The sequence below is a fragment of the Bubalus kerabau genome, chromosome 17 (assembly GCF_029407905.1).
Source record: "Bubalus kerabau isolate K-KA32 ecotype Philippines breed swamp buffalo chromosome 17, PCC_UOA_SB_1v2, whole genome shotgun sequence".
Classification (NCBI taxonomy): domain Eukaryota; kingdom Metazoa; phylum Chordata; class Mammalia; order Artiodactyla; family Bovidae; genus Bubalus; species Bubalus kerabau.
Window position 1 is genome coordinate 9,375,692 of NC_073640.1, and position 7,145 is coordinate 9,382,836.

The 7,145-nt window shown below is 50.9% G+C and overlaps 1 long non-coding RNA gene across 1 annotated transcript; it reads left to right on the top strand.

Annotated features, from left to right (window-relative positions):
• The first annotated feature begins 1,974 nt into the window (after window positions 1–1,974).
• On the top strand, window positions 1,975–6,875 carry LOC129631609 (uncharacterized). The gene is made up of 3 exons (XR_008704134.1): window positions 1,975–2,246; window positions 3,354–3,448; window positions 6,603–6,875. It is a non-coding gene; the product is annotated as an uncharacterized LOC129631609 (long non-coding RNA).
• Window positions 6,876–7,145: the final 270 nt, after the last annotated feature.

A 7,145-nucleotide genomic window follows, 5' to 3' on the forward strand; every position in this document is an offset into this window, starting at 1 on the left:
AATGTCAAGGTGTAAAGATAGTATGTTAATCTTAAATATGATTCCTAAGCACATAAGGGCTTCCCAGATAAGTGGCACTACCGGTAAAGAATCCACCTGCCAGTGCAGGTGACCTAAGAGACACGGGTTTGATCCCCGCGTCAGGAAGATCCCCTGAAGGAGGGCACGGCAACCCACTGCAGTATTCTTTAATAGGGGTTTCCCTGAAGTCTCAGACTGTAAAGAATTCTGCCTGCAATGAAAGAGACCTGCATTTGATTCCTGCGTCAGGAAGATCCCCTGGAGAAGGGAATGGCAACCCACTCCAGTATTCTTGCCTGGAAAATTCCACGGACAGAGGAGCCCGGCAGGCTACAATCCATGGGGTCGCAAAGTCGGACATGATTGAGTGACCACTCATTAAGCACATGAATCATCCACCAACCTCTCTCTCGGTCTGAATTTCCTGAATGTTTTCACTGGGGTCTCATTTCCCATTTGGCCATGGTAGACTCATCTCCCAGTCTCTTTCTCAGCTCTTTGTCTCGTCTGGGTTTCCCCAGTCCGGGCCTGTCAGCCCAGTGACAGAAGAGTGAGTAACGTGCCTAGGATTCAGAGTCTCAGTAGGTAGGGCATGAGGCCAACCAGAGCAGAGGGGCGAGCTCCCCAGAGGCTGTAACAGAAGAGAGAGCTAGAGGGGGACATGGTGGCACGCGGGACGGCCGCACTGGGCAGCCTCTCTGGAAAGGCCTGTGTGCTTGATATTAAGATCTTCTTCCCTTCATGTGACGCTGCATTTTTATGACTTACGTAGGAGTTACGTGTCCAAACTTCAACAGGACTCCCACTTTGGGACTATTAAGGGGAGTCGGGGGGGTGGATCCATTTATAAATGAGGTCATTCAATAGCCACTAATTGAACAGCTACTCCGTGACAAGCAGTGTGTTGGGCTTGGCAGGTACAGCACTAAACCAGACCCTGCTGTCTGCCTTGATAGAGAGAGATTCGTGAACCAGTGACGCTCATACAACCCGAGCGAGAAGTTAGAAACCTTCACAGGGAGTCGCCCTTGGCTCCCGCGAGGCTTCGTACATTCCCAGCTGAGCACAGGGAGGCTCTAGATGAATCGTGGTTGAATGGATGAGTTACTGTAATTATTTACCGATCGGGCTCCACCACTGGATTCTGAGACCTACTTCAGCAATAATCCCTTATCTATGTAATAAACTGCATAGTCAGGATAGGCTGCAGACACCCATCCACCTTTTGGACCTGGAAGTTGAAAGCATGGAGGACTTTTGAATTGGAGGACAATTGAATCTTGGAGGACCATTGAATCTTTTGCTCCCAGCTCCATGATTTGGGTCGAATGAACAACTTTTCCTCGCTAAGGCTTCAAGTTCTTCATGCGTCAAATGGGAGTAGTAACAGGGGCGCTGGCCATGCGGGACTGTCATGAACGTGAATTCAGATAGTGCACAGTAAACGCTTTTTGCACAACTCCGGAACACGAGACGCATAAGCCATCAGTGTCTTCCTTTCCCCTTTAGGAACCATGCTTCACCAGGAAAACTAGGCCAAAAGTTTTGCTGCAACAGGCATGGGTCTGCTTAAAAATTACGGAAGAAAGAACAGGCTTGCTGGTCTAATTGAAAATAACTGGGCGGGGACTTCCCTGCAGGTCCAGTGGTTAAGAGTCCCCTTTCTTATCCGGGGGATACGGGTTTGATCCCTGGTCTAGGAACTAAGATCCCACGTGCCTCGGGGCAACTAGGCCTGTGTGTTGCAACCACTGGGCCCATGCACCGCAACCAGAGAGAAGCCTGCATGCTGCAATGAAGACCCGACACAGCTAAATAAATGAATATTAAAAAGAGAGAAAGAACCGGGCAAGATAATTAGTCAAAACTCTCAGCCGAAACAAATCAAGCTGTGGAAGAGCCCTTACAGCAGGGAGCCCGACCAGTCTCTGCCTCATTGATCCAGAGAAATAAATCCCTGAAGTGCTGATGGCTCTGGGGGAGGCGGTGGGGAGGGGGATTTGAGAAGTGGAGACAAGATTCCACCACAAGCCTTACGGTCAGATTTTTCTGGGTTAAACTTCTTCCTCTGTCACTTGTTAGCAGTATAACTCTGGGCAGCTGGCTTCACCCTTTCCAGCCTCTCTTTTTCTACCTGATAAATGGGAATAACAATCAGGCTGTCTTCAGAGTGTGAGAATTTAGGGAGATAACAGCCCCAAGCCACGAGCTGAGTCTGGCTCAAAGTGAGTATTTCACTGCTTTTTGCTAGTTTCCCTTCTTTCTGCCTTTTCTTACCCAAGTCTTTGTGAAAGACAACTTTTGATCACCTTTAACTCCAAGGTCTGTCCCCTAACCCAGAGCAAAAAACTGCTGTTGAGACGGCTGCCTGCCCCAGGACGGCACTCAGTGGCCCCAAGGGTGGGTCTGGACGCCTAGGAGGAGTCACGCTCTCTTCCTGGATGTCTGCCCCCAGTGGCTGCAGCTTCCAGGGGTGGAGGGGGTCAGCCTGGCCTGGAGTGTGCCCACCTGTCCCTCTCCCTGGGAGATGGGGCGGGGGTGCGGCAGAGACCTGAACCACAGCTCCCGGCCCCACTGAGCCAACACCCCTGTTTTGTCACCGAGTCTTCTTTTTTTGTTTTTCGATCTACAAACTAGTTGTGATTAATGGTACCCTGTGGTTCCTCGTGCAGAAACAAGGTCATGGTGAAGATACGGTCGTTTGAAACCCCGGTGAAGTTCAGGGGCCAGAGCAGAGTGGTAATCACTCCGGTTTTGGCTCATCTTCCTTCTCTGTGGCCTTCAACTTCAAGGCCAGGGGGCTGTCCCGGCCTCTCTGACTTCCTCTCATGCAAATCGCCCCAGTCGGGTGGAGGTGGAGGGCTGGCTCACCCAGAGGAGGGAAGTGATGAACTCCGACCTCCCCAGACCTACTTTCTACCTCCAAGGCGAGCCTGGGAGACAGGTCCCCCCTGAACCCCGTCACCGCAGCCTCTGCAAGGACCTGCCTTGTCGTTTGGTGCTCAGTCATGTCCGACTCTTTGTAACCCCATGGACTGTAGCCACCAGGTTCCTCTGTCAGTGGGATTCTCCAGGCAAGAACACTGGAGTGGGTTGTCATTTCCTCCTCCAGGGGATCTTCCGGGTCCAGGGATCAAACCTGGGTCTCCTGCATTGCAGGCGGCTTTTTTATCGTCTGAGTCACCAGTGAAGACTTGAATTAGCCACCCTCCTGAGTTCCCCCGACCCCAATAATTATGAACTCCTGAGTGGACAGTCACAGACTCTGGGTAATTAAATTATTAAAATAATAAGCCTGAGTCCTGTGTTGGTTCTCTTCTCGCCCATTACAGATCTGTTGACGTGGGGGAGTTCTGGCTGTCGACGCTGACAATGTATCTCTCTGTGGCTTAGGGAGCAAAGTACGAACTGGAACAGGGCACAGTGGGTATGTAGGCTGTGACTTGGGGCATCGATCCAGCTTTCTTGCCTCTTTAGCCAACAGGACTAAATGTGTCCTTTTGAAGACGTTAGAAATGGGGGCATAAAGGAGCTTGGTGGAGACCCAGAAAAACCAAGGGGGCCTGGCAGGATGAGGAGTGAGGGTCCCCTCCACTTCCCCGCTGCCTTCCCCATAGGCTCCAAGAGCAAAACAGGGGTCCAGACGGGCTATGGGACTCTGCTACAGCCTCCGACTTCTGCATCGAAGTCCGTGCAGAGAATCAAGGATGGCTTGTTTCCCCAGAGAAGCAGCCCATGTGAGCCAGTGTTGGAGGGGAAAGCGGGGCGACGTGGTGCAGGGCCAGAGGGGAAGGAAGCCTCTGCCTGAGTGGGGCAGGCAGGCAGGGCCCCAGCCCGGGAGGCTCTGAGGGAGAGGGAGGCTTGATGTGGCTCCCTGGGTTCCTCTGAACACGCTCGGGGACAGGCACAGAGCGGCGCTGCCCGCGTTTGAAGGTATTTCTCTGCAGCGAGCACCAGGCGGGGAGGAGAAAAACCCAAACCACTTCAAGTGGATTTCAATTTTTGAAAGACGCCACATGAAACGTGCAGAAACCTAAGCCCCCTTTAGTCCGGGCCCAGGAGTAACAGACTCGGTGTGGGGGTGGGGCACAGCCTGGCTCTGGGCCACGCTCCCCCAGGCCCCATGCGTGCAGCTCCCCTGGGCAAATGCATCAGCAGTGGGGCCGCGGGAGATTTCATCTATGTGGGCTGATACGCTGCGCTGAGAACCTGACCACAGCATCGCCCCACACGGGCCCCAAGTAGGGCAGCTTTCATTTGAGACCCAGTGGCCGCACCCATCTCTGAACTCCTTGAGGTTGGGGACCTAGGAAGGGGTATGGCCACCAGGGAAGACCTCAAAGCCATGGAGAGCCAGTGCTCTGGATTAGAGCCACCCTTGCTTCATTCATTTGTCTGCATCCTTCCATCTTCCCTCAACCAGGTTCCTTTAACATCAAGGATAGGGTGCTGACTGTCTTGTCACTGCTGTCCTGTCTTCTTGGCTGGCCGCTCTCCACTCTGACCCAGTCCCTTCCTCTGTGTTGAGGATGCTCCCCTGCATCTCTGGGTCCTTTGGCCTTGATTTTCTTTCACCAGCTCCTGACAGCTGGTTTTGATTGCCTGATCTCTGTCAAAGCCAGATCAGAGGCTCAAACTTGGATTTTGTCCCTTTGTTGATGCTTTTGAACTGTGGTGTTGGAGAAGACTCTTGAGAGTCCCTTGGACTGCAAGGGGATCCTAAAGGAAATCAGTCCTGATTATTCATTGGAAGGCCTGATGCTGCAGCTGAAACTCCAATACTTTGGTCACCTGATGCAAAGAACTGATTCATTGGAAAAGACCCTGATGCTGGGAAAGATTGAAGGCGGGAGGAGAAGGGGACGACTGAAGATGAGATGTTTGGATGGCCTCACCGACTCAATGGACATGAGTTTGAATAAACCCCAGGAGTTGTTGACAGACAGGGAGGCCTGGTGTGCGGCAGCCCATGGGGGTCACAAAGAGTCAGACACGGCTGAACGACTGAACTGAACTTCTTTCTGCTACATCAAGGCAGTCAGAAGGCTACACCAAGACTCAATGCCAAGGGTTAAGGTCATGTTTGAGGGGAATTCCATTTTGAGTGAAAGTATTCTAAACAATCTAACATAGTATAGAAGAAGGAATAAGGACTTAGGGGTGCATCCAGGTTTACATTCAAGTTTAACTGAAATTCAAGTTAAATTCAATCACGTTTAAATTTCAGCTGAGGAGGCGAGCAGCTCCGTGACTCTGGATATGTTGCTTAAATTCCCTGAGATGCAAAAAGATGCCTACGACGGTAGGTAGCAAGTTCACAAATTTCTGACACAGAGAAGGGGCAAAGTAAAGACCTTCCTCTCTAGAGATAAAGAAATAACAGCAATAGTTAATTGAGAATTTGCGTGACTTGTCACCCTATGAAAATTTTGTTCATCATTCACTGAATTCTCACGACTCTAAAATTTGAGCGATAAAATAGCTCCTGCTTCATAAAGACAAGTATACTGAGATACAGGCAGGTGAAGCGACTCCCCCAAACTCAGATTCAGTGAGATGAGATCCAAACACAGAGACTGAGTCCCGAGAGTCCGCCTTGGACAATTCAAATTTTAAACATTCTGCCCCACTGTCCATCATGGCTTCTGTTTCTCCTTTTCTTCTGGGAAAATCTGATCATGAAATGGGCAGAATTTAGAGCATCAGGACTCTGCATTTCCATTTTTGGTGAGACGAAGAGGGGAACCATGACCACGTGGCTCTTCTGTCCAAAAACTGAAACAAAGGTCACTGGAAACCTTGCCTTGATTGAAAAATAAATATGAAATGGACCACAGACTCCATCTTGGAATCTGTGCGCCGGCGACTTCTGTCTGAACAGTGGACATTAAGGGACTTTTTATATAGCAGGTCCTTGACCCTGTAGACTGATCCAAATACATGTTTGAAGTGGGCCTCCTTGGGATTCGGGGCCCCGCCACAGATTCGTCATCCAAGGAAAGGGAGTCTATGAAGGGAGCCCGTGTTTACCCAGTGTTCTGCGGCTACCATTTTTCCGTCTGTCTGTCTCTTGAAGATTTCCCCCGGGAGAAGTCCATATTGCACAAGCTGGAGGGAGCTTGGGAAAGCATCAGAAAGCACAACTGTGTGTGTGTGTGTGTGTGTGTCATAAAAAGGAGCTTTTAAAAATCTGGGTGGAAATCAAACCCATCTGGGTCGGGTGAGATGCCACTGACGTGGAGGAACTCCCATGGGCACCCATCAGAGCTCACCCTCCTGGGATCTGCGTCTGCCCGCCATCCTGTCCTCTAGACGGGGGTCCCCAACCTCTGGGATCTAATGCCTGATGATCTGAGGTGGAGCTGATGTAATAAGAGTAGACATAAAGTGCACAATAAATGTGTGCTTGGATCATGCCGAAACCATCTCCCCCTCCCCACCATCCGTGGAAAAGTTGTCTTCCACGAAATTGGTCCCTGGTGCCAACACGGTGGGGGACTGCTGCTCTAGAAGATGGGGCTGAGCGGGATGGTGGTGGTGAGGGTGAGGAGAAGGGTGACGCTTCTATGTTAATTTCCTAGGGCCGCCGTAACAAAGGACCATGGACTCGGCAGCTCAAAACACAAGAACTGACGCTCGCACAGTTCTGGAGGCCACTAGTCAGAAAGCAGGGTGTTGGCAGGCTCGTGTGCCCCTCAGAAGCTCTCGGGGGTCACCTGTCCTACCTCTTCTAGCTTCTGATGGTTACTGGAAATCCTCGGCTTTCCTTGGCTTGTAGGTGCATCACTTCGATTTCTGCTCCTGTGTTCACATGTCATCTCCCCGCTGTGTGTCTGTATGTCTAGATCTCTCTCCTTATAAGGTCATCACACTGAGGGTCCACCCTGATGCAGTGTGAGCTCATTCTGACTTAACGAACCACATCTTCAAAGACGATTTGTTCTAAACAGGGTCATACCCACCGGCACCAAAGAGTAGGATGTTGACCTATCATTTGTGGAACATGGTTCTATTGCCAATGGCTTCTGATACTAGCTGCTTATTCCTTTATGCTAGGCACTTTACCCAGCCCTGCACAATTATTAGATAGGCATGGCTCAGTGGGTAAAGGATCCACCTGCAAT